General features: G+C 36.4%; 2 long non-coding RNA genes across 2 annotated transcripts in view; one reads left to right on the top strand and one right to left on the bottom strand.

The window, feature by feature from the left end:
- The window catches only part of LOC140685735 (uncharacterized), a 280,125-nt gene that overhangs the window by 100,427 nt on the left and 153,251 nt on the right, over positions 1-26,447 (bottom strand). The gene's annotated exons all lie outside the window — the stretch shown is intronic.
- The window catches only part of LOC140685734 (uncharacterized), a 135,002-nt gene continuing 127,105 nt past the window's right edge, over positions 18,551-26,447 (top strand). Inside the window, exons 1-2 of the long non-coding RNA XR_012059094.1 lie at positions 18,551-18,593; positions 21,078-21,345. This is a non-coding gene — a long non-coding RNA (uncharacterized lncRNA). The remainder of the gene's footprint in view (positions 18,594-21,077; positions 21,346-26,447) is intronic.

Here is a 26,447-nt window from a genome sequence, read left to right as displayed (position 1 = left end):
GAACTTATTTATCTTAGAGCTGAAAGTTTGTAATCCTTAACTAGCATCTCCCCTTTCCCTCCATCTTTCAGCCCCTTTCTAATCTCTGTTTCTATGAGTTAGGTTTTTTAAAATTCCATATGTAAGTGATATTATACAGTAGCCATCTTTCTCTGTGACTTATTTCACTCAGTGTAATGCCCTCAAGATTTATCCTTGTTACAAAGGCAGGATTTCATTTTTAGGGCAGAGTAATATTCCATCTTCTTTGTCCAGTCATCTGTTGATAGACACTTAATCTTCACAGCCTGGCTGTAGTAAATAATGCTGCAGTAAACACAGAGGTGTGCACCTGTGTCTTCTTTCCATTCCTTTGGATGTCTACCCAGAAATGGGGTTGCTGGATCATATGGTAGTTCTATTTTTAATTTTTTTGAGGAACCTCCATATCGTTTTCTGTAGTAGCTACACAATTTACTTCCCACCAACACAAGAGTTCCCTTTTCTCCACACCCTTACCAACACTTGTTATTTCTTATCTTTTTGATGACAGTCGTCATCCTAACAGGTGTAAGGTAATAGCTCATTATGGTTTTGACTTGCATTTTCCTGATGATTATAGTGTATTAAGCACCTTTTCATGTACCTGTTGGCCAACTGTATATCTTCTTTGGAAAAATGTTTTTTCAATACCTCTGTCCATTTTTTAATTGAATTCTTCAGGGGTTTTTGTTTGTTTCTTTGTTTGTTTTGCTATTTAGTTGTACAAGATTTTAAATCTATTTTAGATACTAACTCCTCATCAAATATTTGACTTGCAGATGTTTTCTCCCATTCCATAAGTTATCTCTGCATTTTGTTGATGGGTTTCTTTGCTGTGCAGAAGCTTTTTCTAGTCCCATTTATTTATTTTTGCTTTTGTTCCCCTTGCTTTTAGTGTCATATCTAAAAAATTATTGCCAAGACCAAGGTCAAAGAGTACACTCCTTGTGTTTTATTCTAGGAGTTTTATGGCTTCAGGTCTTATGTTCAAGTCTTTACTGCAGTTTTAGTAGATTTTTGTGTACAGTGTAAGATAGATGTCTAGTTTCATTCTTCCACATATGGATATCCAGTTTTCCCAATACTACTTGTTGAAAAGACTATCCTTTCCCATTTTTAAGTATTGCATTTTTTGTTCCTTTGCAAACTCTTCTCACCTCATTCTCTTTAATTTCTCTTAATTTCTTTTCATTCTCTTCTCACAGTATTTTCATTTCAATCTGTGCTTTCTATAAGTTTCATATTTTTGTCACATAGCAGTTATATTCTCTTGTTTCCAATTAGGATTGAATAAAATAGTCCAAAATTTTCTACTGCTTTTGGTTCCTCCAGTTGGTAATTTTCAGAGTTTTGCTAATCTTTTTAATGTCTTCTTCCCCTTTTCCACTTTTGTCCATTTTCCTCATGTACATATTTTATTTTTATTCTTTCACAAATAATATACACCAGTCTTAATTTGTCATCAAAGAGTAAGCTCTGTTCTTGGCCCCGTTCACTTTCTTTAGAGTCCTGCTTGTGTTATCTTTTACAAAGCTCAAATGGATGATATGCTACAAGTTCAGTTACCCATACTTATTGCATAACAATGGTTGTCAGATAGATTGAGGCTTCTGGTACCCTCACTGCTGTACTTTCTAACTCTGCACAAAGTTAGTGTTAAAAAAGCACAGTCATGTTACCAAACTCTTCTTTAATCTGTTCCTCTGGATAGCTCTCTAATGACAAGATCTGCACATCAGTGTCAACGTGCCATGCTCCTCTAACCCTGCCCAACCTCTTACCCTGTTACTCTTCGGGTTTTCAGCCTCTGATGGAAGAGATGTAAAGGAGGAGATATTCAAGGTGGTACGGGGTAGCAGTACTCCAGCAATCTCAAGAAGCAAGACACATTCTTGCATTTTTTGCTTAGTCCAGCTATTGCATATCTGATTCAAAGGATGAAAGATTTTCTACCTACTTTCAGTCATACGGGCTGAGTGGGCCATATTATTATTTTTCAGTTGAGTTCTATCAAGCTTATGAGTAGAAATTCCTCTTATAATCTAGTAACTATTTGGTTGCTAGTCCTAGGATTTGATTAATTCCATTAACTTCATAGTATACAAAGATAATTTAGTGAGAAGTTGGGAGATGTTTTACCAGGACCTGGCAAACAAATTCTATAATAAATTGGTAATTAGGCACCTTACATATGTATAAGTTAATAAAATTGATTACTTTCCCCTTGATTCTGTCACCACTTCCTGCCGTAACAGGAGCATATCCCTCGTGTTAGTTGGCATATGAGATATACTGGTATAGCATTAAAGTGAACCCCAGTTAGAAGGCTTGACAATATTCCAGAAATAAATAATGACACACAACGTGGTCTCAGATGTTCTCAGCCACTTTGCCCCAGTGCTAGAGAAACACTGAACTATAGAAAAATAGACTCTGAGGCACAGCCTTGTTTTATCAATATATAAACTGAGGTTAAAAGAGTTTAAAATAAAGATGGAAACAAGGTCTTTTAGCTAGTTTGAGATGGAAGATCTCGAAGTTAGAGCTCTTCACTGTCCATCTAATAGTCATCTCACAGTGCCGTGATGTTCTTTGTAGGGTGGAAAGCAGAGGAGGGAAAGCTCTACATGATGTTTCTTTGTAATTGAAGCAGAGACTTCTTAGCCATTAACTAACCCAGCATGGAATTCTCTTTTCAAGTGAATTAGTGATGACTATAGGATGACAGTCCAGAGCTTGAGACCTCTTCACTAAAATCTAAGGGCTTTAAACTCTCTTCCAGTGAGGACCACTTTAAGACAATTCAGGGACACCAGGTGCAGGTCTAAGAGAAAAATTATGGGGACTGAGCTAATGGACTCCATGTAGAGAGAAATGTTGAAAAATTATCTCATATCTTCTTTTCCCTTTAAGCCTGCCATCCAATTGACACATTCAGAGCATTGCAAATGACATCCTGCTTTGCTCAAAACACCATGAGTCTTCCAGTCTGACTCCTGTTCCTAAATTCCCAGTTGAACTTCAATACAGTGTTTGTGAAAGAAAGTCAGGGCTAGTTTATCCTGATTCACCTTTGAATAAACTTGAAAATTGCCAAAGCAAACTTAACGATAATTTTACTATAGATCAGTCATGGAGATTTGCTAAGGGGAGAGGTCTAAAAATTAGATGTGTCCAGCTTGACTTGTGGACTGGTTTGTTTGGTCATTGTGATCATCTGCCCATCACTTTCATGATTTGGAGATAAGAACTGATTCCTTTCTCAGGGGAGGAAAACATAAAAAGGGAAGCAATTAGATTGTATGATTTAGGGAAAGGGCATAGAATAAGTAATTACCAGAAAATAGAATTGAAAGACAACAGTTTTAGCTTTTTTGTTTATTTACTGTAACTTTAAGGCCATTTGACTTGAAAGGAAAGATTTGCAGATTTGAATGACCAAAAAATAAATTTGGCAAATACAATATTTAACTGAAGTCATTTAACTCATTCTCTTTTCCTCCACATATTCCAAGGCATCCAATTTCTTAAGGCCTTGCTTATAAAGCCATTCAGCAGTCTATGGATTATAACAGGCCAACTCTTGATGGCAGAAATACGCATTCTTACATTCATTTTAACAAACATGTATCTTGATGGAGTATCTCATCTTAAGGGCCATGCACTTTTCTCGGCATACAAATTTGGCTAATATATAGCTTCTTCCTCAACAAATTTATAGTCCAGCTGAGAAGACAACAGATGAAAAGATAATTATGATACATACAGAACTCTATCAGTTATAACTTCAATTGTACGGCACAGAAATCGGTTTAAGTGAAAAAGGCATTTTTTGGCTTATGTAAATGAAATGTTTCAAGGTATGTCTCCTTTTCATTGTGACACAAGTGCATTCACATGAGGTCACCATCTTTTGGCCCCACGAAGTAGTCCTGGCTTTGCCAGGCTCACATCATTATCATAGCAAGTTCACAGGGAAATAGAGACTTTGCTTTCCCTGTAGCGCAAACAGGAATTGAATATCATCATCTTGAATTGTTCTGATTTGTTTTGCAAATGTCTCCCTTAACCTTGAGTTTCAACTGGTGTACCCAAGCACACCGGGTACTGTAGTAGTGCTGGTATTCCTTGAATGAGTTGTACATGTGCTGAGGTATCAAATATCTTCTGCCTTAGAGTGCAGTCTGGCAGGACCTGGGTAGCCAGGGACCTGGGCTAGTCATCTCTGCCTGTCAGTAGCTTCATTTTTTATCTTAATGTGGCATGCTAATATTATCATTTTTTTTTGTAGCCAGCCTGTGGGTAAAGATTGGAAAGTGGTGATTTAACCAATTTTCATCACTAGAGAGATACAGTGCTCTTTGCTTAGCTCTATCCTTGAAACTGGATGATGTCAATTTTATGTGAATTCTATAGATGGAGCGTGGGGAAAGGGGTGTGATTCCTCAAGCACACATTTGAGAGGTTGTTAGCAGAATTAGGGAGTATGAAACAACAAATGGCCACTCAATGCAGTGGTAGAGATCTGGCTCTAGTTTCACTGTCAAGAAATTGGAGCTTTCTTGTGTTCTAGAAATAAAATACCACAGAGCTTAAGTTTGAACTGTTTCTCCAGGTATACACTGGCAAAGTATTTGTAAAACCACTGCCTTTTTACATTGCACTAATGAAATTTTAAGATAGTTTTTAAGAAAATACTAGTTATTTAACGCCATTTGCAGCAACATGGATGCTCCTAGAGAATGTCATTCTAAGTGAAGTAAGCCAGAAAGAGAAAGAAAAATACCATATGAGATCGCTCATATGTGGAATCTAAAGACTCATGGACAGAGAATACAGACTTGTGGTTACCAGGGGGGTAGAGGGTGGGAAGGGATAGACTGGGATTTCAAAATTGTAGAATAGATAAACAAGATTACACTGTATAGCACAGGGAAATATACAGAAAATGTTATGATAAATCACAGAGAAAAAAATGTGACAATGAGTGTGTATATGTCCATGAATGACTGAAAAATTGTGCTGAACACTGGAATTTGACACAACATTGTAAAATGATTATAAATCAATAAAAAATGTTAAAAAAGAAAATACCAGTTATTAACTTACAAAAAAAATCATTTTGCATTAGTTGAAAAAAAAGTAAGCATAAGATAAAGAGACAGAAGACTTGAGGTGGAATTTTTCAATGAAAGGTCACCCCCTAGGTGCAGTCCTCTGCTCCATGGGTGTGATAAATACCTAGTGATTTCTGAATTGCCATCATTTATAGGCCTGGGACATGCTTTTAACTCTCTGGGGGACTGCTAAGAAATTGGTTCCTTAGGATTATTGCAAATAAGAAGATCTGATTAGTCAATTATCCCTTTGTCTGGAAGAGGCCATTAAATTTGATGAAGGAAGCTGTCAATGCACTAAAAGGTATGACTGAGTGAAAGGTGAGAACAAATGCTGCCAAGTATGGTAAACATAGGACACACCTGACAAGACCCAGGACAAGCTGAGCAAATGGCTCATAAAGCTGATTTAACAGAAGGGCAGTCAAATCCTTCCTTTCAAGTGATTCGACTTTTTACTAAGCATTTATATAGAGACAGGGTCTACAGAGGAAGGTGGACTACATGTTTTTACCAGATTTTGCAGACATCAGTCTTGTTTAATCATTCTTTATTGTAGCACTAAATCTATTAAATTCTTATAGTCTTTTTCCCTTTACATAAATATTTTTCTTACTAAAATCAGATATTCACTCTCTCTCAACCACAAGAATTGTTATTGACAGGTACTCTTCTATACCCCTTTTAAAAGTCATGCAGAATTGGGTCTGTGTTGTAGTGAAGGTTGGCATAAGGTAACGATTTAGAAGTAATTACAAAGAGAAGGTGGCCCAAGGAAGACCCAACAGCTTCCCCCTCTACTGAGAAATTGTATAGCTACTGCTTTGTTGTTATAGCTGATTTCATCCCACAACCACTACAGTAATAGTCCTCATTAATACAAAGGCCTCCAAAGGGTTTGGGATTTATTTTGCTTTTAAATAAGCACCCAGACATTTAGATGCTTATTCAAAGTTTGTCTAAACCTCATTAGTCTGGAAAAATGCTGAAATTCGTGAATATTTTGTAGCTTCTTACAAGGTTTGCAGCTTTGAATTGCTCTGGAAGACAGTGAAACCAAACTTCTTGGTAACTTTTCACAGTAGTCTGATACTTTCTCATCATACTGTCCAATGAGACATCTACATGCCCATTGTTTTTTTAAGGCTGTGGTCAAATGTTGAGTTATGCCTTGTGGCTTGGCTATCATTGCGACTGGGCAAGGGCAGCTCTCTAATTTATACTTAGTAATGTAATGCTAGCTGCTGAAACAAATAAAGCCCAGATTCTTTGTGGCTTAACATCATAGAAATTCATTTCTCACTCATATCAGGTCTAAGTGGCAGCATGGGATCTTCTCCCTTCAGCATGTAGGGACCAGGCTTAGGAAACAGTTGGTGTTCACAGTCACTCCCAGCCTCAAATCCTGCCTGCAGGAAGGAGAACAAAGAAGTGCAGAATCTCATGGCAGAATTTTTAAAAATATCACTTTGGACAATTTCCACTCACTAGAACTGAGTCTCAGGGTCCTACCCCAAAGTAAAAGGTGTAGGAATATGTAGTTTCTTACTGGATGCAGGCTTCTCAAACACAATTGCACACAAGGAGAGAAAAAAGCATAGATATTTGGTGGGCAGTTAGCAGTCTCTCCACAACCTCAGCAGGACACAACTCTGCAGTTACAGGTGCTTATGACATATGTGTCTGAATGGCAAACTGCCTTGGAAATAAATCTTCCCCACCTGTCCTTGGACCTTTAGTTTAGGCAGCCAGAAAAAGTTCCTTCCAGAATTTTTTTATGCCCAAAGTTTAGGTACAGTGAAAAGAAAATCTTCAAATTCCCAATTGCTTCATGGTCTTAGGAATCCATACCACCTCTGAGAACATTCTGTCTTTTGTATTGACCAACCTACATGGCGATGACCACAGTCCCAGTCCACGAGATGGTCCACCCATAGTTTGGGAGGCCTTTTTGACTTTTCAGTGACCTGAGGTCTCCATGAATTCTAGCTCTTGGCTGGCATGTGCTGAAGATTCATGTTACAGAAATTTCTCTTGGCAAGCAAAACTAACACTGTAAATTTTAAAAACTGAAAAGGTTCCTATGGAATGAGATTTGTGGGATGTGTGTGTGTGTGTGTGTGTGTGTGTGTGATGTGACTGTTTTCAAAGCTCACTCAGTAATAAAACTAATATTATTAATAGTAGTAGCATGATCACTTATCCAGAGCCCTGTTCAAAGTGCACTGGAGGTATTAAATAATTTAATCCTCACAACCATACTGTGAAGAACCATTATTATCTCCGTTTTACAGATGAGAACACTGAGGTGCAGGGATTTGCCCAGTGTCAGATCCAGGAAGTGGGAGAGCCAGCATTCTGAATCCAGGAATCCAGCTCCAGAGCCCCGGCTATTCACCACCACGCTGGGCTTCCTTTCCCTCGGTTCGTATATTAAGCTGGTTAGATCAAACTCATTGTTACAGTAAACATTTGTTTTCTGTTTTATGAGAAAAAAAATAAGTATGCTAAGCTGGGGCCAATGATTAATAGAAGGCACTGATATTTTATTCTGGGTCCATAATTATGGTTTAAAGGATTTGGTGGTAATCTGGGACTGGAAGTTGCTAATCAGATATTTGGCTGGAGATAGGCAAGATGAAGTCAATATACAGTTGGGAAAGGTCAGCTAAAATATATGTGCATATACAATATCAACAAAACAACCATGGGCAGGATGCTATAACTCCTTAGAGCTAAAGTAAGGCTATGAGTACATGATTCTTATCCCTGCAGCACCAGACTTTATACCCATCGGATCCCAGCCTACTCATCCCATCTCTGCCCCTTTGTCCACACCTTACCAAGGAATATCTTCCTTTTGGAATGCCTGCTTTCCAATCTAGCTCCTTCACAAGCACTCTAGTCCATTTAGGTGTCTCTTTCTGTTGAACATTTTTCTGATTTATTTAGAAACTATTGTTCAGATGTTAGCTCCTAAAAATTATAAATGTTCATGTCATTTCTCTCAAACTAGCTTCTAAATGCATGGAGGGTAGGAATACATCTTTTATTTCCTTTTTATCTTCCTACTTTGTGGAGTGGAATACTTCATTCTTGTTAATGAAAACTGTGATTAAGTCTGTTTACAGAGAATCGTGTAGGGTGAAAAATCTTACCTGGGTTTGAACCCCATAAAGATGTTAATTTACCTATTAGTGCTTTCTAAAATTCTTCCTGGATTATGGTTTCCCTTGATTCAGTATTATCAGTGCCTTTCTCAGATGCCTGAACCTAGAAAAGCACTCTTGTCAGACCAAAAAGTTTTCTAGTCAAAGTGCTGCACCGCTGTTTACTTTGTTGACTAAAGAATGTTCTGATTCAACCATGAGGGCATCTCTAATTGTCACAGCTGTTAGAAGCAGAATAAATAAGATCAAGATGCTTGGACCTTCTGCAGGATCTTGGAGAGGGCAGGGTACAGCAGAACAGTGCCCGAGTGACCACATGTGTACTGGGGTGCTTGGGCAGCCCCTTCCACATGGCAAGTGGTGTGACCAAGTAGTCGCTACCAGCTTTGTCCCCGCTGCCCCAAACTTGGCATGAGATTCAAACCCTTGTTTAAAATTATAATAGCTTATCTTATTTAAATTTATTTTTTATACTTCCATTTCAGAATGTTATTTGACATGGAAAAGAGCTATACCTATATACTGTTTTTAGTCAAGCAAACGAACAATAAAAGAAGGTACAACACCCTGGAAAACATCTGTGAGTATTTTTTTCCTGCTGGGTGGTTATAGGACACCAATCCAACGTACTTATTACAGTGATTATCTAGAGAATGTTCTGGAAATACCATGCTGATGGCATCAACTGCTCATCTATTCATTAGGGCTTATCGGATAACAATTATTCTGGGAAAGCTGGGGCCTTATTTGGGGGATTCATCACTGACACATTTACAGCATCATTGGTTATCCACATCCTGAACCGCTGTCCTTCATTTTTGATAGCATGGGGTTCTGAAACAGGACTACTCATTGATCTATGCCACAATTTCTTAAGAAAAGTTCATCTTCTTCCACAAGTTTTTTATTTTTGTATTCAGAGTTAAAGGGCTATAAATACCAATATTGTTTATTTTTAGAAATTATTTCTGTGAGTATTTTGCATGTATATTTCCAAAATTATCTGTAATTCTGTAAATCATAAAGTTAAGTCAAGAGCTACTTGGGCAACAAAGGTTCAACGTGCTTAGAGCTCTAAGGTCGTGTTTTTTCCCAAAGGTTGGGCTTTTCCCACACATTCATTCATTCAACAAATATTCATCAAGTTCCTACCATGTGCTAGGAACTGTTCTAGGCACATGCGGTACATCATTGGAAAAGCAGAGGCCTCAGTCCTTGTTGGGTTGATTTGGTAGCAAGGAGAGATTGGCCATAAACAACAAGCTTTATCAATTGTAAACTGTGTGGGCTTCTAGAGGGTGATCTATGCTATGGGAAAAAAATGAGTAGAGCAGGAAAGAGAATCAAGAGTTTATTGCTGGGTGAGCAGTGTTACAATTTTAATAGGGGAGAGTGTTCTACACAGAGGAAACAGCAATGCAAAGGTTTTAAGCAGGAGCTTGCCTGGCAAGTTCAAAGGGCAGCAAGAAGGCCCTTGTGACTGATGGGGCCCACTGAGGAGAGAGGAGGTTGGAGAGGTAAGTAACAGGGAGGGTTGTGAAGGAGAGGGCAGCTCAGGAAGGGCCTTGTCAAGCACTGTGAGGACCTACCTCCCTGGCTCTAAGTGACATGGGCAGCCAAGGAAGTTCTCATATTAGCTTCCCACGGCTGCCTCGTGCAGGTGTGTAAAGTATCACTTTGTTTTATGGATGAAGAAATGAGATGCTGAAAGTTAAGGTAACATGCAAAATAATCTGCCCTCAATAATTTAATTTCTTATAGAACTTAAATGACGACATTTGTAGAAGGCCACTTTTGGACAGACGTTGTTCTCTGAGCCTACCACTTTTAACTTCCTTTTTAAAAATTTCCTTTTAATACTTACAAATAATCAAATAAAATAGATAATATGCTTCCTATTCAAAAAGTGAAAAAAAATGGAGGCTTAGAAATTGTGTGATGTTTAGAAAGTTTCACAGCTAGTGAACATAGATTCAAGGTTAAGTCTCTGAATCCTAATACAAAGTGTTTCGTAAAATTATATTAAAAATAGTTTAAAACTTTTGACTAAGAATCATTTCAAACCCAGAAAATAAGGCAAAATATAAAAGCATCCACAGTCCTCTTTAAGATTCAAAGTATATTAACCATTTTCCCTGTTTGTTATAGATCACATTTTTTACACATTATTTTTTTAATTTAGAAAGTAAAATATTTACAATTTTTTCCCATTTGATAGAGGTAAAATGCTATGTTGTTATATTAATTGGAATGTCTTTGATTATTAGTGAAGTTAAAAATGTTTAGGTGTTTTTATTAACCACTCAGCCTATTTTGTTAATTGCCTGTTTATATTCTTAACCTATTTCTCTATTATCTGTTCCTACTCACTTGAAGAGCTCTTTATATACTCTAGTTAATTTTCATTTATCTGTTCTAGTCCTTGCAAATATTTTCATGCAGTCTGTGCCTGCTATTTTCACCATTTATTAGGAAATATACAAAAAGTTGAATAAAATGTACATGTATACTTCAGTCACTCTTCTGATCACAAAGGAATACTTCACTTTTTTCTTAATTAGAATATATTACCTTTAGGTGTCAGATAAATAGCATTTATTATACTAAGAAATTTTCTAAAAGTGGATGTTACATATTATCAAATATATTTCCTGCTTTTATTGAGGTGATTAATATATTGATATGGTGAATTATACTAATTGATTTTTTAATGTTCCAACAATTTAGCATTCCTGGGATAAACCCAAGTTGCTAATTATTGTTTTAATAAATTTTTCTACTATTTTTTTTTAATTTGTTTGTTCAGTATTTTGCATCAATGTTCCTGAATGAGATGGCTAGTAATTTTCTCCTAACTTCCTTTTCAGATTTGTTAAATAAAATAATTTGGGGAATATCCTTCTGTTTCTGTTCTCTGGAAGTATTTGTGTAATATTGGAATTAGCTGATCCTTGTATGTTTGGTAAAACTTGCTGTTGAACCCAGCTGGACCTGGAATTTAATTTATGGGAAGATTTGTGACTGTTATCCATTTAAAATGGACATTCTGGTTGTTTGTTTCTTCATGAGTCATTTTGGTAAGTTATATATATTTTTTAGGGTTTAGTTTATTTTGTTGAAATTTTCCACTTTTTTGAACATGAATTTATTCATAATATCATCTCATCTCTTTAATGTGTACATCAATAATAATGATATTCATTTTTACATTACTATTATTGTTTTGTGCCTTCTCTGTTTCACTTGATCAATTTTATCAGAAGTTTGTCAATTTTATAAGTTATTTTTAAAAATCAACTTTTGGCTTTGTTGACCCTTTCTAGAGCATGCTTATTTTCTATTTCATTAGCTTTTGCTTTTTACTTCTTTATTATTTTTCCTTCTTATTTATTTAGTTGCATTTGTTATACTGGCCTTTTCTACCTCACTGAGATGGATAATTATTGTAATAATTTTCATTCTATTGCTTTTTTTTTTTAAACATATAGTAAGCTATCAGTTTTTCTTTAAGTCCTGCTTTGGGTGCGTCCCTAAGTCTGGCTAGTATTTCAGTTCAAAATTTTTCTAATTTTAATACACATTTTAGGATGAGTTAAAAAAGAAATGCATTTCCTAATTTCCAACATTAGGAATATGTCTAGGTTTGTTTATTTGTTTTCATTGATTTCTAAATTCTAGTCATAGAAAATGGCTTGTGTAATTTAAATTCTTTGAAATTTGTTGAACTTACTTTTTAACTCAGGATGTGGTCAGTTTTTATAAGTGTGCATATTGCAAAAGAACATGTATTCTAAGGTTGTTGAATGGAATAGTCTATAAAAATCTACTAGATAAAATTTTTAAAAAAGCTATTTGATTTTTCTATAACATTTTTTCTTTTTATTATGTCCTTATAAAGAAAAGCTTGTTAAATCTCCTACTCTGACTTTTGATTTGTATTTTTATTCTTCTAGTTTTATCAATATTTGTTTTTATTACATACAGTAAAGTTCAAAATTTTCTAACCTCAAACAAATTTTTATAATCTCTTGGTGATCTGTAATAGACATCTTTTCTCACTTTGAAGTGACCCTGTTGAAATACAGTAATGATTTTTTGCTGTGACATCTCTTTTTTTCCCCCTAATATTGCTGTATAGTCTCATTTTTGAGGGGGGTTAATATTTACAAGGTGTATCTATTTCAAACTTTTAAATTTTTATTCTTTATGCATCTCTATTCTTAATATGCATCATTAATTAAAGGTGTTTATTTGAGTTTTGCATTTTAATTTATCTTGTCTTTGCCTTTTAATTATAGCATATGGCTCACTTATATTTAATATAATTACTGATATTATATTTTACCATCTTTTTTGTGCTACTTATACAACCTGTTGTAGATTGCTTTTTCTCATTTTTTTCTGCTTGCTTTTGTGATTGTGTTATTTCTTGTTATAGCATTTTTTCTATCCTCTAGTTGAAATTTATAACTTTTTATTCTTTAGTGGCTAGGCTACAAATACATGACACTTCATTTATCAAATACAAAATTATTGAATACATTTTTTTCTCAGGGAGAGTTGGGATTAAAACCCAAGCAGCCTCCAGAGTCTATTCTTTTACCAGCTATTTCCATTTACATGGCAGATTGAGAAACTAAGGTCACATGATATACCTGACCTTGAACTCTGCTTCTCTGATGCCCTAAGTCAGGTACATTCCTTAGTAAACTAGAGCTTACCCCAGAAGTCTCACAGACTCATGAGAATAAAATCCATTACTCTGGGTATCAAGAGGTTCAAAATCTCTTATTTGATTCATTATAGAATTACTTCAGAACCCCATATGTTGTTTTTGTTTGAGCAAAATCTGAAATGTATTAAAAAAAATACCTACTGCTGTGTTGCCTCTTTGCTTTTCTCTTTTTAAATGTCCTATTGAGAAGTGCTGCAGAAATTTTGCCCTGACATGCGGGGGCCCAACTATTTCCTGCCACACTCAGCTTGGGGGACATAGCCTCTGGGTTATACTCTTTTGAAATTGTCCTGCTGAAGTGCATGTTTTGATTTTAGGATTTTTCCAGATGCTTCATAAGCAGGTCCCATGTGTTAAAATCTGTTGAAATTCAGCCTGTTTCCGAATGTGAGGCATCTAAGTAGTTCACAAATTTAGGGGAGTTAATCTATTAGCTGCTGAGAGGATTGCTATTTAATTTTATTTCATTCTATTGTTTACATATTGTATGCTTACTCTATGCTTTATTTTTTATTTTGTCTAGGTTTTTAAAAAAGTCTATATTTAACATTTTGAGCAATTTGATCTTTATTTTAATTATATTCTCTAGCTACTTAAATTGAATACACATTATAAATATAAAACAAATTAAGATAAGCAAATGTATGATGTGTTCACTTCTGACTGGAGCTTAAACCTATGCTAAGATTTTCTGCTTATTTTTAAATCTCAGAATCAGCATCACATAATGTTAGAATGTTGGAAAGAAATTTAGATGCCATGTTCACAGACTTTCTCACTTTCTGTGAGGAAACTGAGACCAAGAATGTTTAACTGATGAGCAATGGCTGCATTAGTCCTAGAACCCAAATTTCCTCATTTCCGTTATCACTCCCAGAAACACATGTTATATGTCTTAAACATAATGGTTTCAAACATTAATGAAGTATGATTCTAAAATATTGTGATGTTCATATAAATCTAAAATTTTACTCTTTGCTTAGGTATCCAAAATGTAATCTTGTTGTCTTAAAGTTTTTTTACTACCTAAAGCATTTGCCTGTCACTTTGATAGGCACCAGGAATTTAATGGTGTTAAAAACAGATGTGATCTCAGCCTTCAAACAATAACAAATCATAGAAATAGATGTGAAATTGCAACTGATATAAACATTCATCCCCTCTCCCCAACTCATTCCAGTCACCTTTTACAGATCTTTCAAACCTCAGCCTGAATTTCCTTTCTTGAGAGACCTTTTCAGACTAGATCAGGCATCTAGTCACCCACCCTCCTGTTACTGTACATGTTTTCACTCACTCTTATGGGAAGCCATATATATTTGAGGTGTGTGAACTAGACCACGGAGGGCCTTATAGGCCATAATAAGGACTTGAGTTTTTATCCTTACATCATTGAAAGCCTTTCAAAGGTTTTAATAATACCTATGCTTTAAAATAAAATTGCTTAGCGGCATTCTTGTTACAGCAGTAAGTACAGTTAAAGGGAGTCCAGTTAGAAAGCTGCCACAGTAGTCCTATGGGAGATGATGGTAGTTTATTCTGAGGAATCTCCCTGAAGAATGAAATGGATGAATTTGAGAGATATTTAAGTGTTAAATTGAAAGAACATGGGTAGAGAAACATTGTGGGTGTGGTAAATGGCAAAACAGTGACAATACATGCAAGTCTTCCCAGTAAGAAGCGGAGCCTTTCTTCACTGTGTTGAATGTGGACTGGCCTTGTGACTGGCTTTGGTCCATGGGGCACGAGCAAATAGAGGCTTAAAAAGCATTTGTCTATTGGGGGTATCTCTCACTGGGCTTAAAACTGCACTATGTGAACAATCAGGCTGGTCCGTTGGAGGACAAGAGAACCTGTAGCACGAGGGTCCAGTTGATCTAGCTGTGGTGGGCATGCTGACACCTTGGCATAACTCTCACCTTGAAAGATCATTACTACTTATAGTAAGTGGCATGATAGTCTCTGTCCCAGTCAGAAGTTGAAGAAACCAAAGGCACGAGAAGTTCTTACATTGCTTTATGGTGTACACATTCTTTATGCACATATTTAGTTCCATTATAACAAAAATAGTTTAAATCAACATGGGGGGTGGAGTGTGAACTTAAATAACTTTTTCCTTTAAAAGTGCCCGTATATTACTCAGTTTTGACACACACTATACTGGTCCCATCCAAGTTCAATATTCTATGATTATGTGATTTCGTTGGCTGTGAGTTTTGGTCTTACAGGAACCATTTCAAATTACTTCAATAGATGTTGTATAATCCCACTCTGGTAGGAAAGAGTTAGGCCCTTTATACACCGGAGACTGAGTTTATTAAACTCATCCACACCCTGTGGTGTGTTTTTATGCACACTCCCTTTGTCTTCTGAAGGAAGTTTCTGCATGTGGGAGAAGGGTGTGAAGGAAAACAAAATCCTGGACCCTGTCTGTATGATGATTACAACTGAGACACAAAAACATCTGCTGGGTTAAAGGCACCAGCTGTTGGCCATGCAGAGCGATCACACGCAATGCCGCTGGTCAGGAAATTAAGAAAACCATGGTGTCAGTGGATCAAACTGTGAAGAATCTTAGAGAGACTAAATATTGCTATCCACACTGACATTTGGCCAACACAAAGGACTTAAATAAAATATACTTATTTCAAGGCTATTTCCTTCTCATTCCTTCTCTTTTTATCACTGATTTTAGTCAAATAATTTCCAGTCATTCTCAGAAGGGAATGAGCTTATTGCTATGTAAAAACCCTGATAGGGAAGGAGGTCCTTTGTATCTTTAATTCACCTGTGTTTTTTTTAATAATTTCTGAAGAAGTTTTGCTGATATTTCACATCAGAAAACACTTTTGAAACTGATTTAGCTTTTAACTAATGGCTATTGATCATCCCATCCTACTTTCTTTACATCTGTAGCCCTGATGAATGACAACACAAAGCCTAAATTTTAAAAAAAAAGTATGCACCTATTTATTTTTAGCAGTTATCGATAGTATTTTTGTAAAATCAGTGGGCTACATTGTATTGACAAAATACTTATGTTCCTGAAGGATTTTCCTGCAATATGCCATCATGGTAAATCACATTTGATTGCTAACTCAGTCTAAACAAGTCTTATAATTCCCTGAAACATGGAAGGCTTAAATTTTGTAAAGCAAAGGAATGATTCTGAATTTATTTTTTGATGAATTATTTGTATTTAAGTACAAATAGCTAGAGCAAACCATTATACTTGAGCAAATACGCTTAGCTGTAAGCTTCTTAGATGCTCTGGAAAAAGCAAAAATACAATACATTACAGAACTAATTTTCTAATTAATCAAAAGTACTGTTTTTATGTGTCTTAAGAATTTGCGTAGAAACACTACACTCTGATGCTAATGTTTCCATCCCTTTGGAGGAGCATCCGTTAGTCCCTTAGCCCAACTCTACTCCTCCCAGGGAAGTGAAAGGGTTTATTTGATTGTCAGGTATCTGTCACTGGTGCACTGTTTCTTGGTGGAATGGGGCTGATCTATTAGATTCTTGTGAGTGAGGGCCTGGTATCTTATTTCTCCTTTTCTCTCCACCCAGTCCAGAGAGAGGCAATGACCTGGATAAGTTTGTTTGCTCTGCAAATTTCAAAATCTCCCTTGGGTAACTTTTCCAAGACCAAAGCAGTCAGGTTGCCTCACCAAGTGACCTCCTCCAGCTTAACATGCATAAGATGAGAGTTTAGGCTTTCCTCAGCCAACTCCTTTGTCTTATTTCACCAAAGGCACAGAATCTTGGTGGATGAGAAGGATGCCCTCTGTCAGGCCACCATCCCCCTACCCCCCATCTTGGCATATTTGTTTCTTTCACTGGGAACTTTGTGTAACAGAAGACAAGGTATGTTATTTTCAGACAAAAACACATATGAAGAGACACAGGATAGGTGAGGCTTTGGGCCTTGGATTTTAGTAGGAGACTCTGAGCAAGTTAGTGTACCATGTGTACCGTGGCCTATTGTGGAGTGTGGCTGGGTTTTCAGGTGGCTTTAGGATTTAGGCATAAGCCTTGTGAGATTTTCCTCTGAAATATCACTGCAGCTTATGGTAAGTGATACTTTTTCACAGGCAAATTTTACCTCGATATCTATAGAGGTGGTGGCCTTAAGTGAAGGAGCAGGTGTCAGTAAAGGCACAAGACTCTGCAAACATAGGTGGGTTTTTAGATCAAGGCATGGGATATATAAAGAGAGATTTCATGTACAGAAATTAAGGGGCAGAGCCACTGCGGGCTGTGTTTGCCATGTTTTTCAATAATGTCTGTGGGACACTTTCAGTGCCAGCTCTAGGCAGGAGGCACTGTTTACTGTTGCTTTGACTTGCCTTTGGAGCCAAGAGAGGGAACAGGGAAAGAATAACCTGGGATTCAGGAGGCCTATATGGACCCAAGAATCACTTCCTATTCCAAGGTCCCATATTGCTCTGGATTTGTGACTTACATGAGCTCTAATCATGTCATGAGATTTTTCAAGACCCAAGTAATGACTTCTCTCAAATAAGGGTGATAGATTTTGTGACTAACTCGATAAAAGGAGTAAGAGCCTTTATCATAATTTCATGATTCAATCCATTTTAGAGCTTTCTAGCAGCAAAATCTTCACTGACCACTGGAGCTTCTGGAGGACATTCCATGGAGTAGGGCTTGCTTGCTTTTAGGGGACAGGCTTCATGAAGATAGAAGCAAGAGAGCCCTGATCACAAGTTTTATCTTTAGTATTAAACTTTCTTTCACCTAAAATGACCGATACTCTGTCAGTAATTACGTGAGAGCATTAACTGTTTTTAAACATTAAACATAAATCATCAGATTTGGGTAAGCAAGATGCAAAATAAGATTAACAGCTTATAGATTTCCCCTTTAAAAAATATTCTTTTGGCCCCTTTATTCAGAAAGAGACCGACTGTTACATTACTGTTTCCAGACACAACTTGAATCTTGATTTACCATTTAGAGGGAGGTGTGTGTTAACATTTGGAACTGAATTTCTTTCTTTTGTGATGTGACTGAATTTATCCCACATCTGCAAACAATAACTTAATTAAGTCCCCAAAGTGCCTTTGGGTGAAAGAGGATGAGGCTTAATGAATTTTGAGGCATTGCAGAATAACAAAAGAATTTTCAGGCATTGTTCCCCAGCTACCAGGAGGGCCTTTCAGTGTACTGTGCTTTGAGGGGCCCTAACAATAGTGGTCCTATTCCAGTCCGGAGTTTCCAGTCCTGAGTTTCTTCAGCAGGGACACCAGAGCCAAAAGGCACTAATGACCTCTGCCATCTGGCTTGTCAACAACCAGCTTCAGCGAAGTGTTAAGAAAGGCAGGCGTTATTTATGTATTTTGGCTCTATTATTCATTTTGATATGTTTCCCCAGTGTTCCCACTGATTAGTCATCTGATCAAGAGCCTGCCTCTGACTTCTTGAGCACGTCATTTCTGTGACAGTTTTAACTTAAGATCATTTTGTAGTTCATTTGAGTAGAAGATTCTTTTCATGGGGAACAAATGATGTCTTTTCTGATATTTGGTGAGTTACTTAGAAATGAGCTTCTTAAAACATTTCATAAAGTTCCGCTGTTAGGTTAATGTTTGGATTTAAGATTGGAAATATGTGGAATCATGGGGAGTATAAAATGCTAGAGTGGCTTATTTATTTCATACTTTCTAAATTGTACTCAAGTTTTGGTGTGATCAGGATTGATGGTCGCTTCCTTCTAGATATCTACAAGTAGGCTGAGAATGCATCCTTCTTTGGAAAATTACAGTCTCATTCTTAGGGCTGAAATGAATCTAACTGGAAGGAAGGCAGTTTTTCTTAACACTACTCAATTTTTAAGAAATAGACTGATTCCAAGACTATCTTGGGCTCCTCCTAGATTTTCTTTGCTGGGTCCTTCTTTACTAAATTGCCTTTAAATCTGGAGTTTTTCAAGGAGTAGATCATCATTTCACATTTCACTATGAAGAAACAGAAGGACAGAGAAGGTAAGCTAATTGCCCAAGGTCACACAGCTATTAAGTGGAAGAAATGAGATTTGAATTCAGGATTCATGAGGGTCCAGAGCCTTTGATGGCATAATTTCCCATACTAGATCTTTTTGAAAGATTCTTATTCAGCCAAGTCTGAGTGGGGCTGGGGAATCTGGTTTTTTTTTTTTTTTTTTTTTTAACAATCAGCCCGAATGAGATGATTTTCCTCATCAGGAAAGTTTGGGAAGCTTACTTCAGTGAATAAATGTATAATGTCCAACTTGGATATAGCAGAAAATTTTAACAATTTTGGTTTTGCTTAGAAATGAGGATACATCTATGCAAACTTAATGTATGTTCTATTCTCAGTTCCAGATTCTCACACAGCTCTCTTCCTTACGGGTAAATTGGGAAAAGTTGTTATTCGTAACTATTCAGAAAAATAACCTGAGACTAATAAAAATGGCCTAATAGAAATTAGGCAGTAGGTCTGAAAAAAACTGGCCATGGGCAGGTTTGTAAGAAATCACTGAAAAAGAAACCAGCCAAGTTACAAGGATAGACATTTTCCCTTTGTTTAGAAGCTTCTTTGACCTGCTGGGCTGAGCCAAGAACAGGAAATATGAGTCTCTGTTTTCTTCCAGGACTCTCTTTGGCCCACTGGATATACAGGAAGTGGTAAAAGGCTGTATGGTGGCTCTGTAGGAACTGAAAGTCCTTGGGCAAATCAGTCAGACCTGACTCTCCACATCAGCAAGCCAGGATAATAATACTGGCTAAACTTATTTGAATCCCATCTGGATTTACTTACTGGCAAGTGTAAAGTGTTTTCAAAATACCAAATATTAAACAGGGCATCCAAGCAGCTTCAATTTCAGTGGCCCCATCCTTTCCCTCCCTGCACTTCAGTGTACATTGCTCAGAGTGATGGGATGCAGTAAAACCCCAAATTACTGGTCTCCCAAGCCCTTTCCTGACACTGTCCCCACATGCTGTTCCTGTTGGCCAAGAACTGCCTCCAGGCCACCTACTCTATTAATTTCCAACAGCAACTTTGCCAATCCTAAAGAAAATTTTGTTTTTGGATTTATTGATATCAGAATAAAAATATGAATACTCTGGAAATACAAAAAAAAAGTAATTGCTACTGAAAATTTCTCACTTTCCCAGTACACAGTTTTGGGAACTATTCCCCAGCCTCCAAAGCCTCGGCCTGTCAGACCATGCTAATTAGCATGCTTGAGAAATACGTGTGCCTCTCCTGTTTTAATCTTGTAGGCATTACACATCAGGCAACTGATCTTAGATCCCTCTTTGCACTGGCTGCTAGAAGACTCAGAGCTGCATGGGTGGCTTACATAGGGACTTGATACACACTTATTTGGCACAAATATCTCAATCCCAGCTTCATCTGTTATTTCCTGCTTTGCTTTTCCTTTTTCTCATTCAATTAATATTAACACTGTGTTTTAATGTGTCTGCCAGTTGCCTTAAACACTTCCAGGAATAAAAAGCATGGTCGAAGAAGAACTTACTTTAAAAAATTGCTTGGCAAATCCTTACATCCATCTTCCAGGACTCTGGATGCATAAAAATATTTAAAGACTATCTCTAGTTTTGTTACTGTGGGTATTTTTTCACCGTATACCACAGAAATCCTTACTTGTCCACTCTTTCTGAATAGTGTATCTGAGAAAAGTAACTTCATGCATCTGTAATAAACATCCTCAGATTTGGTCTTCTTGGCACATCTAAAACCTTTTACGTGGACTTTTTCATGTTGATGGGCTCAAAATATACTTGATTTCTATTCTCTGGGAGCACTTCTCCAAAGCAGAAGAGCAAAGGTAAAGAAACACTGAATTTAAAAAAAACAAATGAATACAGGTTGAGGAAAATTCTACTTTATGAAGTTCCTCCGTCTCATTGCCTCATTTTCAGAGCCTATTCATGACTTGGAAAAATTCATAACCTGGCAAAATAAAAGCATTCATTCTCCTCCAGGCTGTAAGCCAAATCAAACCATTCTTTTTAATTACAGGTGAATAATAACACCCTTAAATTTCTTACAAATAACGTCAGCGTCCTTTTGCTTTTTGACTGATGGAAGGTGATGAATGAAGACCTTTTAATTCGGCACAGCTGGATGTCTTTTGTTGCACTTCCTCTCAAAGGTTGCTGTGCAGATCTGGCCTATTTTGTCAGATGTGCTAAAAACAACCTGCCTGACTGGAGGTGGAAACAGCCTTCAAACAGAAGACATTTGCGTGATTGAATACCCTGTCGGGACGGCAGCTGTGGCCAGCAAGGTACGAAGTGGAAGATATGCCATTTGTTTGAGCGCATGTGCTTGTGTGTGCAAGTGTGTTTCGATTTGATGGTTCTCCCAGGACTAGAGAAGGCCCCTCCAGTCAGCCTTTGGAACTGGTGTGAAAGTGACTTTAGAACTGCTGCCAATTTTGAGGCTGTCTGTAAAATAGAGGGCTTACTGCCTGGACCAAAAGCCTTTGTTCCTGTTTGAATTTCGGAATGCCCAGTAAACCTAGCCTTCCTTGAGCAATTCAGAAGGTGTGTGAGCTGTAGGACTTGGTGACATCTCGATAAGGAGTTGACTTGCTGCAAGTTGCAGTTTATCCAACTACTTCCAGGACTGAACTCAATGCATTTCCCTGGGAACATGGGGAAAGATGCAGTGGCCACCCTTCACTATTGCCCCTGCTCACTGCAGGTTTAATTGAAATGAGTGATCTGTGACAGAATGCATCTGGACCTTATCTCAGTAGCGCTGATCTGTGTCTCCAGGGACATGGGTTCAATTGCCTGTAGTAGATAGCTCAGCACAGACTGCAGTTTCCTAGGGATGTATCTTCATGCATAGGAGCCAAGTCACAGGGCTGACAAACCAGATTCCCAAGCTAGAACAAAGCCTTGGACTGGCTAAATTCTTTCTTTTATGATAGACTAGGTACAAGATGTTTCTCAACCACCTTATGAAATAGATACTATCTCCATTTTACAGAGAAGAAAAAAAAGATAATAAGAGGCTTGGAAGAGAGCTGGTAGGACAGTACTGTGAATTTGGGAAGTGACAGATCCAGAGATTCACATCCAGGTCTTATTTGAAATCCTGTGCTCTTTGCTAAAATTGAGTTCGTTATCATTTTATCAGTGTGTCTAATAAAACTGATAGGTATCAATTGAAAAAGGAAGTACACATTGTACTTTCAGAAATGTATAATAATTGTGTACAAAAGGGTTTAATTTATTAAGATTTACTTAATATGCAAGCATAATTTGCTAGATTTTTGTGTGTACCTTCCTCCTTTACTCCTCCTAAATGAAGATAACCTAACAATGATTACTCAGATGATATTTTCACACCAGGAGAGAGAGAGGAGAAAGAAGACAGTTGATAGACTATTGAGATTCCCTTGTATGGAACTCTGGTTTCTTTCTAGTTGTCTTTGAATTTCTCATGTGGAACCACACAACATAATCAAATCACTCAGCAAACTCAGTGATTGATCATCAGCTAATAAGTACCTTGTATGATCCTAGAAAGTTTAACACTTTAAGTGTGAATATAAATGGATAATTTATATTATATATATATATATATATATAAATGGATAATTCTTTGTATGGAGGGACTGTCCTGCACAGTGTAAGACTTTCAGCAGCATCCTTGGCCTCTGTCCACTAGTTGTCAGCAGCATTCCCCCCACAGTTGCGAAAATAAAAACTATCTCTAGGTATTGCTAAATGTCTCCTGGGAGGCAAAATTGCCCTTGGTGGAGTACTACTGCTTTAAAAGATGTATGATGATATAAAACCAAAATTAAATTAATTTTGGATATGTATCTGTATCTACCTATCACTATAGATATAGCTATATATAGATATAGCTCTGTTTGTATATACATCCAAAAACAGCACAGAGAATATGGGGTGGTAAACTGAATGACACTGTTACAAGGTTTCTATATACTTTATATGAAGTAGTTCAATATTGACTTTACATAGTTGTAATAACTTAAAGATAGATACTGTAATTCCTAGAGCAACCACTAAAAAATTGCAAGGAAATATACTGAAGAGCCAGGAAAGAAATAAAAATGGAATATTAAAACTGATTAACTCAAAAGAAGACAGGAAAGAAGAAATGGATAAGCAACAACAACAAAATCATATGAGAAAAGGCACAAAATGGCAGACCTAACCATATCAATAGTTGCATTAAAGGTAAATGGACTATGTTTTCCAATTAAAAGACAGTGTTGATTTGTATAAAGCAGCAAGATCCAACTAAATGCTGTCACTAAAAGATACATTTTAACTAAAAAAGCACAAAAAGCTTGAAAGTATAAAGGATGAAAAATTATGTATCATGCAAGTACTATTTAAAATACAGCTGAATTGCTCTATGATAGTCACAAGGGTGAATACATCAGGAGGAATTAATTTCAATGTGTATATGCTTAAAAACTGAGTTTTGACAAAAATAAAGCAGTAACTGATAGATAAAAAGAGAGAGAGAGGCAAAAACCACAACTGCATTTGGAAAATGTAACACATCTGTCCCAGTAATTATAATAATTAAGCAAAAATAATCACAGTTAAGAAAAGAGAAAATATAAATAATACTATTGAATTAGTCAGGGTTCTCCAGAAAAGCAGAACCAATAGGTTATTCATTACAGGAATTGGCTCATATCGTTACAGAGATCAGGAAGTCCCATGATCTGCTATCACAAGCCAGAGAACTAATAAAGCTGGTCATGTAATTTGCCCAAGTACAAAGGCCTGAGAATGGGTAAGAGGGAAGTTGGGGGTGATGGTGGCTGATGGTGTAAGTTCCTGCCTGAGACAGAAAGCCTGAAAACCAGGAGCCCAGATATTTGAGGGCAGGAGAGAAGGTTATCTCAGCTCAAACAGAGAGAACAAATTCACCTTTCCTCCACCTTTTTGTTCTATTCAGATTCCGAAAGGATTGGATGATGCCCATCTGTATTGGTGAGGATGATTTTCTTTACTCAGTCTGCTGATTCAGCGCTAACCTCTTCCTGAGACATCTTCACAGACACACCCAGAATTAATGTTTTACCAGGTACTTGGGCATTCCTTAGCCCAATCAAGTTAACATATAAAAGTAACCATGAATCATTTTACCTCATAGACATTTACAGAACATATAATACAAGTACAGAATCCACATTCTTTAAAAGTGCACCTGAACTATGAACCAGCACAGATCACACTGGATAATAAAATAAGTCTCAATGAAGTTCAAAGGACTAGGCAGCACTGGTAATTAATTATATTCTGTGACTATATGGAATTAAATTGGAAATCAGTAAGATTTCTAGAAAAGTTCCAATATTTGAAAATTAATCAACTTCTGAATAACACATAGATCATAGAAGAAATCATTAATTAGAAAATATTTTAAACCAAATGCTGATGAACATACAACTTATCAAAATTGGTGGCATGCAGCTAATACAGTACTCAGAGGGAAATTTATACCTTTAAATGCTTATATTAGAAAGAAAGAGAGGCTTAATATTAATGACCTAATTTTCCACCTTAAGAAGCCATTGCGAATATCTTAATATTATCATAAGACTATTTTAAGAATTTAGAAAAAGGTAAAATTAAATTCATAGTTGGAAGAAATAATAAGCAGAAATCAAAGAAATAGAAAAGAGACATAATCAAAAATTTTTGCAAAACTAGGAGTTGGGATTTTTTAAAAGATATAATAAACTCTAGCAACATTGATGAAGATAAAGGAGAGAGAAATCACAAACTTCTGGTATTAGGATTGAAAAATAGAATATTACTCCAGATATTACAGAAACCAAAATGGTTTCAGACCTTATGAAAAACTTCATGTGAATGAATTTAGCATTATAGGTGAAATTGACAAAGTCCTTAAAAACAGACAACTGACTGACACACAAGACACAGATCTGATTCCAGGTGAGACAGGAAATACAAATGCCTTACATTCATCAGAAAAATTGAATTATACATCAGAAACTCCCACATAAAGAAAATTTTAGGCCCAGATGGTTTTCATGGTGAGTTCTCTCAAATTTAAGGAAGACATAATACCAATCTCACCTAATTTTTTCCCCAAAAATCGATAAAGCACACTTCCATATTTGTTTTATGAGGGCAGCATAACTGTGATATCTAACAAAGACATTGCAGGGAAAGAAAATTGTAGACCAACCTCCTTCATAAAAATCCTTAACAAAATCATAATAAAAGCATAATACATAATGACCAATTAGTTGTTCATTCTAGACCATGTTACTTGATGGAATCCGATTAAATTATTGCTTAGTCTTTTACTGTTTCAAATTCCCCAGTATCTGGTGGGGCCTTGTGAAACTTTGTCTTGCCAGTAATTCACTGTGTTATTCTCAGAGAACATTATAAATTTGGTCCATGATGGAACATCTTCTTGTATGAGGTCAAACTCAAGGAAAATTAAAATGTTTACTAGCTTCATTTTTTTCTATTCAAAATGAATACACCTTTAAAAAAAATTCACTCCAAGAGAATGTCTAATCTTCCACCATGCAGACTGTCTACTTTATTCAATAGAAAAATTCCAGTTAGAAAACTGGCGAGGCTTTCAAGCATTATAAAGTATTTTCAGCATTTTATTTGAGAATGAAAACGTGAACACAACTTCCTACTATTCATCCCTCTTATTCCTAAAGTGCTGTTCAGATGATGAAACAAATTCTCCTATTTTCTCCTTGAAGCTTCGTCTTGAGGCAGGTCTTATTTTTGTCCACAGTGTATGGCTGAAGAAAGTGAAATTCAGACAGGGTAAAGGAGGTTCACAGAGAGTTACAAAGAAGGTAAATGACATATTTGCCAAAGACCTACTATGTATTCAGAACTGCACTAGTCCCTGTAGAAGCAGGTATCAGTGAGAGGCCATGGAATCATGCTGTATTTCCTCTAAACCTTTGAAATTATTTTTCTAAAACCTAGTGTCTGACTGAACCATCATTCCTTTTCTTGTTTATTGATTCTAAGATCACATGGATCCCCTCTCTGCCCAGGGGAGACTATTACTCTAATAGTAATGACTGTTACTTTATTGAATCAGCCAGAACAGATCCAGATTTACAGTAACATGATTGTCAACAACAAAAGGAAAAACATGATTGTCAGATTCAAGGAGAAAATACAGTTAGTAAAAAATAAACGTGGAGCATTTAAAATCTTATAGCTCAAAGAAATCCAACTTCAATAATGCCAAGAACAATTTTTGAAACATAGCAGATTGTCAATAAATATGATTAAATTAATGACTGAGAACAACACTGAGACAACTTTTTGCCTGTCCAATTATAGATAGATAATATAAAGATAGGTGATAAAGAAA

Source organism: Vicugna pacos, chromosome 2 (assembly GCF_048564905.1).
Source record: "Vicugna pacos chromosome 2, VicPac4, whole genome shotgun sequence".
Classification (NCBI taxonomy): domain Eukaryota; kingdom Metazoa; phylum Chordata; class Mammalia; order Artiodactyla; family Camelidae; genus Vicugna; species Vicugna pacos.
This window is presented reverse-complemented; position numbering and strand designations above follow the sequence as displayed.